At 37.5% G+C, this 8,387-nt stretch overlaps 1 long non-coding RNA gene across 1 annotated transcript; it reads right to left on the bottom strand.

The window, feature by feature from the left end:
- Window positions 1-3,500: 3,500 nt before the first annotated feature.
- LOC144703856 (uncharacterized) lies at window positions 3,501-7,836 on the bottom strand. Its single transcript, XR_013581652.1, has 3 exons — window positions 7,544-7,836; window positions 4,503-4,745; window positions 3,501-4,353 (listed from the first exon to the last, which is right to left on the bottom strand). It is a non-coding gene; the product is annotated as an uncharacterized LOC144703856 (long non-coding RNA).
- Between the last annotated feature and the right edge of the window lie 551 nt (window positions 7,837-8,387).

Consider the following 8,387-nt stretch of genomic DNA (forward strand, 5'->3'; position numbering starts at 1 on the left):
ATTCATGGAAAATTCTGGGGAACCCATGAATATCCGCGTGATGGTGCCACATATCTAGGTTAGCAGGAAATATATTGCAAACAATAAATCATTAAAATAAATAACTAACTTTGTCGTATACCTCTGTATTATATGCTAGAGCTACCTGTTTGAGTGTACATCAGGATAAATATGAAACGTATATACTTTATTTTTAATATGAAAACAATTATTTATATTCGAAGCAGTAGTTTTATAATTAGTTCCTATGATAGCAGTCGATTTAAATAGTGCATGGTTCGTCCGAAACATGTGTACAAGCTCACCTAAAAGTTTGACCATATTAATCAATCAATATATTGGTGTTATGATTATGATATATATATATATATCCTGCTTACGTAGCGGTGTCGCCAGGAAGTGAGTCCTGGAGTCAGTGCACGCCAAAAAGAGGTGGGGGAAATCCCTGTTGTGGTTGCACATTCCTGCGACCTTGGAAGACAGCAGAATATGACCATGAAAGTCAAATACTTCATTAAGAACGTAGGTTATTTTATTTCTGGTTCAGATATTGGCTTAGTTTTATTGCACTTGTTGTGAATGTTGGACTGAATCAAATATATTGGACCTGAAACTCAAACCACACCTTGGTCAATAAATTTTAAAGGTCAGCAAATTTAAATTGATACTTAATTTGTTGAAAACTTCATTCCAAAGTTTTTTGGTGTTAAACTATTTGCCTAAATTTCAAAATTAAGTGTGTTGGGACATTCCATGAGCATAAGCGATATGTGCATGTACGACATGGCTTTGAGTTTTCAACTCATCCTAAACCTCTCTAGACATGATTTCACTTTTTGTTGGCAGGCTAGTAAATAATTTGACAATCGAGTACTGATTTGTTTATCAAGTTTTGGGGATTGACACAATTGGATGTAGAATTCATATGTATCATTCGTAAAAATCTATACACTAACTCAAGGTCTATGGTATTCAATCTTTAGCCCACACCCTTTCCCCCCAAGTGCCTATTATCAACAACAACAAACTGCATGTTTATCGTTGTTATCATGCAAACTTTTGTCGTGTAGTGACCCATCCCGTTTGAGTCACACCACCGACTTCTGTTTGTTGCTATAAACATAGTTGTTTTTTATGTTAGTAACATTTTCAATATATAGTACAATATATATTTTACTATGGTGTCTTTTAAAACATAAAATATTATGATATTTGCAAACATGGATTAAACTAAACATGTGCATCGTTTTTTTGGGAAACAAACAACTGTTGACCAGGTCTGGATTACGAAAAGGGAATTCCTGACTGGAAAACATAAATGAAAAGGCTCGAAAACTACTCTCTGTAGTCTTTTTTGTAGAAATTTCTATTTTCATTAATTCGTTTAATAATTTAAACTTGTTTTTAAAGAATATTGGGTTCTATGTAATTTTTAGGTCAAATGGGAGGAAAAATGAAGGTGATAGACAAGCACACAGTATATGTCAATGGAAAATAAAATATTCCTAAGGCAAGGGTTAATATAGAATTTTTCAAATGCAGATGGATTTTCTTTGAAGTGTAGTTCAGAGATAACATTCCAAAAGAGTTAAACGCCTCGAATTTCTCCAGATTCAAACCTGAATATCTGAAGATCCAGCCATTCCATGAAGCATAAATTATGAGCTGTAGTTCTTCATTTTGTTATCTTTTTGTTCACACGGATCAATCGACCAGAAGAGTCCTAATGTACAGAAAATGAAGGAACACTGGGGGGTACTTTAGCTCACTCCTCTACCCCAGGTATTAATTACTATTTATCTCTCCTTTCCATTATTAGATGTTCACCCTCCATCTGAACTTGGTGGCCATCTGGCATTGGATCAAATTTTATCTTGGTATTGTGTTCTATTTTCAGTTTATTTCTTCATTGATCTTGATTTACCTTACCCACAAATGCCTTGGCTATGGCAAAATGTATTTATCTTTGGCTATGGAAGTACGCTAATGAGGCAAACAAATATTATATTTATTAGAAGTTCATTGTAAATATATTAAATGGAATGCCCCAATATTGCCTTCCTTTAGAGAAACCCTCAAATGCAATCTTCATTTTGAAATACAATGTTCATTCTAAATATTATTATACAAATTTAATATGAATAATCAAAATAAAATTCTGAATTTTACTTAAACTCTTATTCTCCTTATGTGTTTGTTATCCATAAAATTATCATAAATCCATATTATTAAATCTCATAATGATTCATTTCACTTTTATAATGAAGTTCCTAGTTTTACCCATTTATGTTATGATAGGATAGCTTTCATATATTAATTTCATGAATAAAATAATTTTCAAATCCACACAATATTTATTTTTATTTCTTAAAATATTTAATGTTTTATTATATTTATAGTTATATTCTGATGTTTTTGGATTTTGGTATTTTATGGAATTTAAGAAGTTAAATTTATAAAGAAATAATTTCCTAACTCAAAAAATATATTATGGAAATTATTTAAATATGTTTAACGAACTATTGCAGTTTCCTGGTGCTATAAATCTGCCGTATAATTTTGACATGATAAAAAACCAGAGAGGGCTCAAATTGCTCTGGATTTAAACCCTGATATCTAATGATCCTGCATGAATTTTATGTGAATCCTTTGAGATTACTTCCATGTTTCCTTTTTGTACCTATCCACCATCTTAGTTTTATAAATATAGCCTTATTATGACAAAAGAGACAATATTCAATTTTTTTCCAAATTACGACTAATCTACGTATTTGTACATTCAAAATCTCATATAAGTCGGTTCTTGTACTCCAAGACAAACAGATTGAGGGAGTGATGTTCAGAAGAAAACACATGAAGAAAAGAACCACTTATCATTTTGGGCACTTGATGATGAGGCAAGTTTGATCTTCGTCTTTTTCTCACACACATATTTGTCCTCTTTCCTAGGCTACCACTATTGGTAGGTTAGGTATCCAACCACATGGAGCCACCTTCAGTTCCACCACTTGTTGGCATGTATCTGTATCCGTTTTGGCACACCATGACAATAAAACCATCTTCACTGGCCTCCACTCCGCTGCTCATTGATGTGTATCCACCATCATCTCCATGGTAATCAGCATGGTATCTCTTTCATCCTCTATACTCTCCTTCTCTTCATCTCCATCTACCATCACCTTGGTCCCAAAGTGCCCACCGAGGTAATTTGCAATTAGCACGGATTACTACTTTTCAACTAGAAACTCATATTAAATCTCACAAAACTATACTATCAAATATTAATAAATTACATTAAAATGATTTAATATTTTTTGACCTTCATTTAATAATTTTAAATATGTTTTCAGTCATTTTATTTTGTTAAATTATATATTTTAAAATAAGTATAATAATGATAAAAATATAAAGAAAATACAAAATTTACTTATTTGATACTTGCTCTCTATAGTTAAAATCTTATTTGCTCTGTGCTTGTTAGGGACTGTAATAATTTTGGATAAACCATAATCAGTAAATTACTTGTTAGCGCAAACTTCGGGTGATGCAGGATGACTAGAGGAGATGGGACGGGATGATGCAGGATGATTAGAGGTGACGGGACGAGATGATGACAGGTGTTGGGTATTGGGCTGACTAGGGAGTGAATAGGATAAAACCAGACAACAAATCACATGGTCGATTCCGAAGAATTAAATCCGATGAAGTAGTGGTGGTGCAGCCGCTTTCCTCGTCGAGGGGGGGAGTATTGTCTTTGAGTATTGTCTTCAACCACAGCGGTGATGCAAAGCACCAAAATCAATAAATTCGAACAATTTTCCGCTTGAAGATTCAAAAACCTATTTTCCGTGGGGTCGCGCGGGCGGGCGGGGGCGTGATGAGCACAGGTGGCCGGGGCGCGGCAGGCACAAGCGGTTGGGGTGCAGAAGGCACACGCAATTGGGGCACCGCCAGCATAGGCGGCCGGGCGTGCCGCTGTCGTGGGCGGCCGAGCGCGCGACAGCGGGGGCAGCCAAGCACGCGGCAAGCATGGGCGGCCGAGCGCACGGCGGGCATGGGCGGCTGAGCGCACGGCGGGCATGGACGGCCGAGCGCGCGGTGGGCGTAGGTAGCCTAGCGCGTGGCGGACGGGGCAGCCAAAGCGCAGGGCAGCCACCAAGGACGCAGGCGGCCGAGGGTGCGGCCTACGCGGGCAGTTGCCTACATGGACTAGCATCCTGCGTAGGTCGGTTGTCTGCGTAGTCAGCCGGCTTGTGTGGGCGGTGATCTGCATGAGTGACTTGCCTACACAGACGAGCGGCCTGCGCGGGTGACTTGCCTGTGCGGGCGCGGGTCTGCGCGAAGAGGGGTGGTCTGGCAACCCGAAAGGGGAGAGAATTAAGGCAAATCTTTCAAGAAGAATAAAACTTCAATTCTTGAAAATAAATTTAACTAAATGTTATTTTGCGACATTGGCCAAATTATAGGCCTTGGATGAAAGAGAAAATAAGAAATTAAATAACCTTCAAAGATGAGGTAACATGTCGACTCGTCACGTCATGAGCGTTTCTGCAGTTGTCGCTGGCGATGTGTCATGACGCGTGATATTTCATGTGTTAGTGGAGGCGCGTCTGTCGTCGGTGTGTTGATGTGGTCACCCTCAAGGCAGTTCTTCTATTGTCGTTGATGATGATTCAGGATGCGAGACGTCTCGGATGACGGTGGTGATGCATCTGAAGATTGTGCGTTGACGTTGTCGCCACCATCTGGTTCATCAAATACAAACAATGAAACTAATTAGCCTGCTTAATTAAAAAATACATATCCATTGACGCCATTGTCGGAAGGTGTTTGATTTAACCAAGTTAGTGAAAATTTATTATGATAAATATAATTTTTAATAGAGAAGAGAGTAAAATAATCAAAAATGTTTTCACCGTTATATTAGAAAGTCTGATTCATATCGCAAAACAGCTTATCTCTTGCATTGTTGTGAATTGATTAATGAGTCTCGCATCCCAAAGTGTATAACAAATTATATGTTCATGTGATATTCTGAATGTTTGATTTGAACTTTCTCAATATTTTGTCTATATAAATATTTAATTGGACAATCTAGACTTAAAGAATTTTAATGCATCAAACAACACTGAAAACTTCTTTGTGGCAAGAGTTAGAACATTTTCAGTCTCCCTCCGCAAATTACAACCAAAGGTTTTCTTCACCGTTATTCTTGTCGTAAAAATTCTTTAAAAATTCCTTTAGAATCACATTTAATATTGTAAACTTATATATAATACAAAAAATATGAATTTCAATTGTTCAAACTAGTTTGATCTGTTTTAATTTTATACACTAATTTTCCAAATAAGAAAATACTTTAAAATCTAGAACAAATAAAACACCTTCCATATTTTTTTTACTCATTCATTAGCTGGGCCTTGTTGAGTTGATCCTTAATTAACCAATCTAAGTAAGAGAACTTATTTAAACCAAATTATTTAACAGAAATTATTTAATAAAAAAGCCTTAAAAGAACTTAATTAACCCAAATTTTGATTTATCAATAGCATAGGCTGATGCATAATGCTGTTTGGATGTATCTATCTCAAGGTTATATGTTTGGGTGAATGCCCCCCAATCAAGTCGCTTCAAAAAGGCCTGTAAAACAATACGAAAAAAGGAAAATTTTGGCAAAGTTGTGCCACTCTCGGCCCACAAGAAGTCTTCCACCGATCAATTTCACTTGACCTACTTGAACTTGGCCCTTAAATTGTCAACTTTTCGCCCCAAAATTTTTTTCTTACAACCACGAAAGCCTAAAACACATTGCCTAAAAGTATCTACAAAGAATAATATATTTCTGAGCAATATGTAGTTCTCCTCGACAAGACGATATAACTAGTCTCGTTGAGTAGTACTAGGGCCATGTATACTGTCTGATGTAATACATTTCAACTGGGATCGACGGTTCGTATTACGACACAGTAAAAGCAATGGATTAATTTTGAGAATGCTATTTAAGTGAAAATGGATGTCGATAGAAAAACCCCAATTTTCAATAAGAGACGTCTACATAGTAGAGTGAACGGTAGATGAATTCCAATGAGAGAGAGATTGGTCAACTTTAGACTCCCAATGACATTTAAGACCGATTAATACAACTACGGTGTAGGTTGATGGCCCTGAGTTTTTCCAAGCCTAAGGATCAACGAGTAGTTGTTTTACCACAATGAAATCCTAACTCTCGAATAGTGGCTATCCTATATCAATTGGCATCTTTGTCCAAGGCAGTGGAATCAATAGGGGAAGACTTCACTGCACTAAGTAATAATACTGAAATATAATGGTTGGGGGGGGGGGAGATGAGAAGATACCTGATTGACAGAGTCCACGGTAGGATATGCTGGCACGACAAAATCAAAGACGATGGCAAGATACCGTCGACGGTGAGACAACAATGGAGAGGGGCCGGAGTGCGGGACGGAGGACAGGGCACGAGAGCAATGGAGGGGCCCTCCGCAAATCAGAGGGGGGGACACGTGCATGGAGGACCGGCGCGCGGGCGACGGGGACAACGGGTGCTTTGGTGTGCAGCGTTACGGCCGTGCGGGCCGTGCGCAGGGCATACGCACGGCCTGGGGCGCGTGGGGCGCGGGCGTGTGGGCGCCGTGGCGTGGGCACAAGTGTGCACGACGCACAGGGCAGAGCTGGGGCGCACGATGGGGGGTGATAAGCTCAAAAATATATGTTTATTTGTCATTATTTAGGGATGTTTCAAGCTTAATCACTAAAATTTTTATGTCCCTTAATGTGTAAGTAAGGGGTCGAACCCTAGGGAGGCGATAGGAAATATTCAATTTTCTTTCTAATTAGGGTTTTGAACTTGAAATCTAAATGACTAGATGTTTTAATTTCTTATTCAAATGCTAATACTTGTAAAATTTAACTAACATTTTATCCTTTTGAACTTAAGTAATTTTAATGATTCTCTGTTATTAAATAACAAAGATATAAAATCACTTAAGTTTATCTTTATAGTTGATTTAAAATCTTTATTGTTTTCGAAATATATATATATTTTGTTCTTTTTAATTTGAGATTGATTTCCAAAATGGATGTAACTCTATGTTTTTTTCTTTATTTCTTTAATTTGTTTTATTTTTCAAAGGGGAGTTTGACTATTTCTAAATAATCAGTAAACTAAGTTTTATGCTAGTTTTAATAGTATTTTTTATATTTTTATTTTATCCCAATTAATACGAAATGGTATATATATCCTAAAATAGCAAGTCGTGAATACTATTCACGATCTGCTTATTTAGGAAGAACGAGATCGTGAATCAAATTCACGATTTTATGCGAATCAAGGGACAGATAAGATTTGAATTATGAATTTGATGATCAGGCCATACTAATTGATTTCAGAGTAAAGTAAAATCTATGCAATTAAGCGACTAAAATTGAAATGAAAAGAACGGCGAACATGAACGGAAATGCCAATTTGATAAAACCAAGTACGGATTAAGGTCTAAAAATCAAAAAGGAATAAACCTAGAGATACCAGGAGTTATCATGACTCGATTTAGACGAATTCCGCGCAACGAAAACCATGATTCTCGTGAATTTCAGCTTGAGCTTTGGGGAAGAATGCGGCGACGGATCTGCGAGATTGCGGTCCACAACGAGCTCCGATTCACTCCAGGTTGATTCCTGAGCCTTGAAGGAGGCTAGGTAATCCTTCCTTCAGCTTAAACAATCAAGAATGAGATTTAATCTCCGATTTTCTTCCTTTTATCGCCGCGGAATCGGAAGAACTTTTTCTTCCGATTCTGTTATTTTCTCTCTGTTTTTTGCGTTGCACGCATAGCGTACAACGCAGCAGCATTCGCTGTTTTGTATGTTTTCATGCGTGCGCATCGCACTTCGTGCGTGTGCTTTGCATAGAAGAAAACCCGCCCATCGCTTCGCATGTGCTTAACTCGCTGCGTCGCACGCAACGAGTTAAGACGCATACAATTGGTCAGCATGCGGTTGCGTGTGGTGCGCGACACGCAAAGCGCTATGTATGTGCGTGTCGTGCACCGAAGGCGCTAGGGGCACTTTTGATAGGCCTACGCACCGCTGCGTGCAGTGCGCCGTTGCGTGCGTTCTGTGGGTGTTAAAAGAGACCGTTAGCACTCAAACCGGCCCACTAAGGGCCGGTTTTAATAAAAAAAAGTTTTTTAAATTTTTTTTTATTAAAAGAACACATAAAATAAATTGTAAAAATCCTTCTAAATGCATAAAAAAAACTATTTTATTCATTTCGAAAAGACCCCTAATTGTTAGCTTCTTTTTCTTTATAGAAATAGGCCAATTAAATCATTTAAATTGTTCTCATCATCATTTTAAATCATTTAAATGTG

Source organism: Wolffia australiana, chromosome 1 (genome assembly GCF_029677425.1).
Source record: "Wolffia australiana isolate 7733 chromosome 1, ASM2967742v1".
NCBI lineage: Eukaryota > Viridiplantae > Streptophyta > Magnoliopsida > Alismatales > Araceae > Wolffia > Wolffia australiana.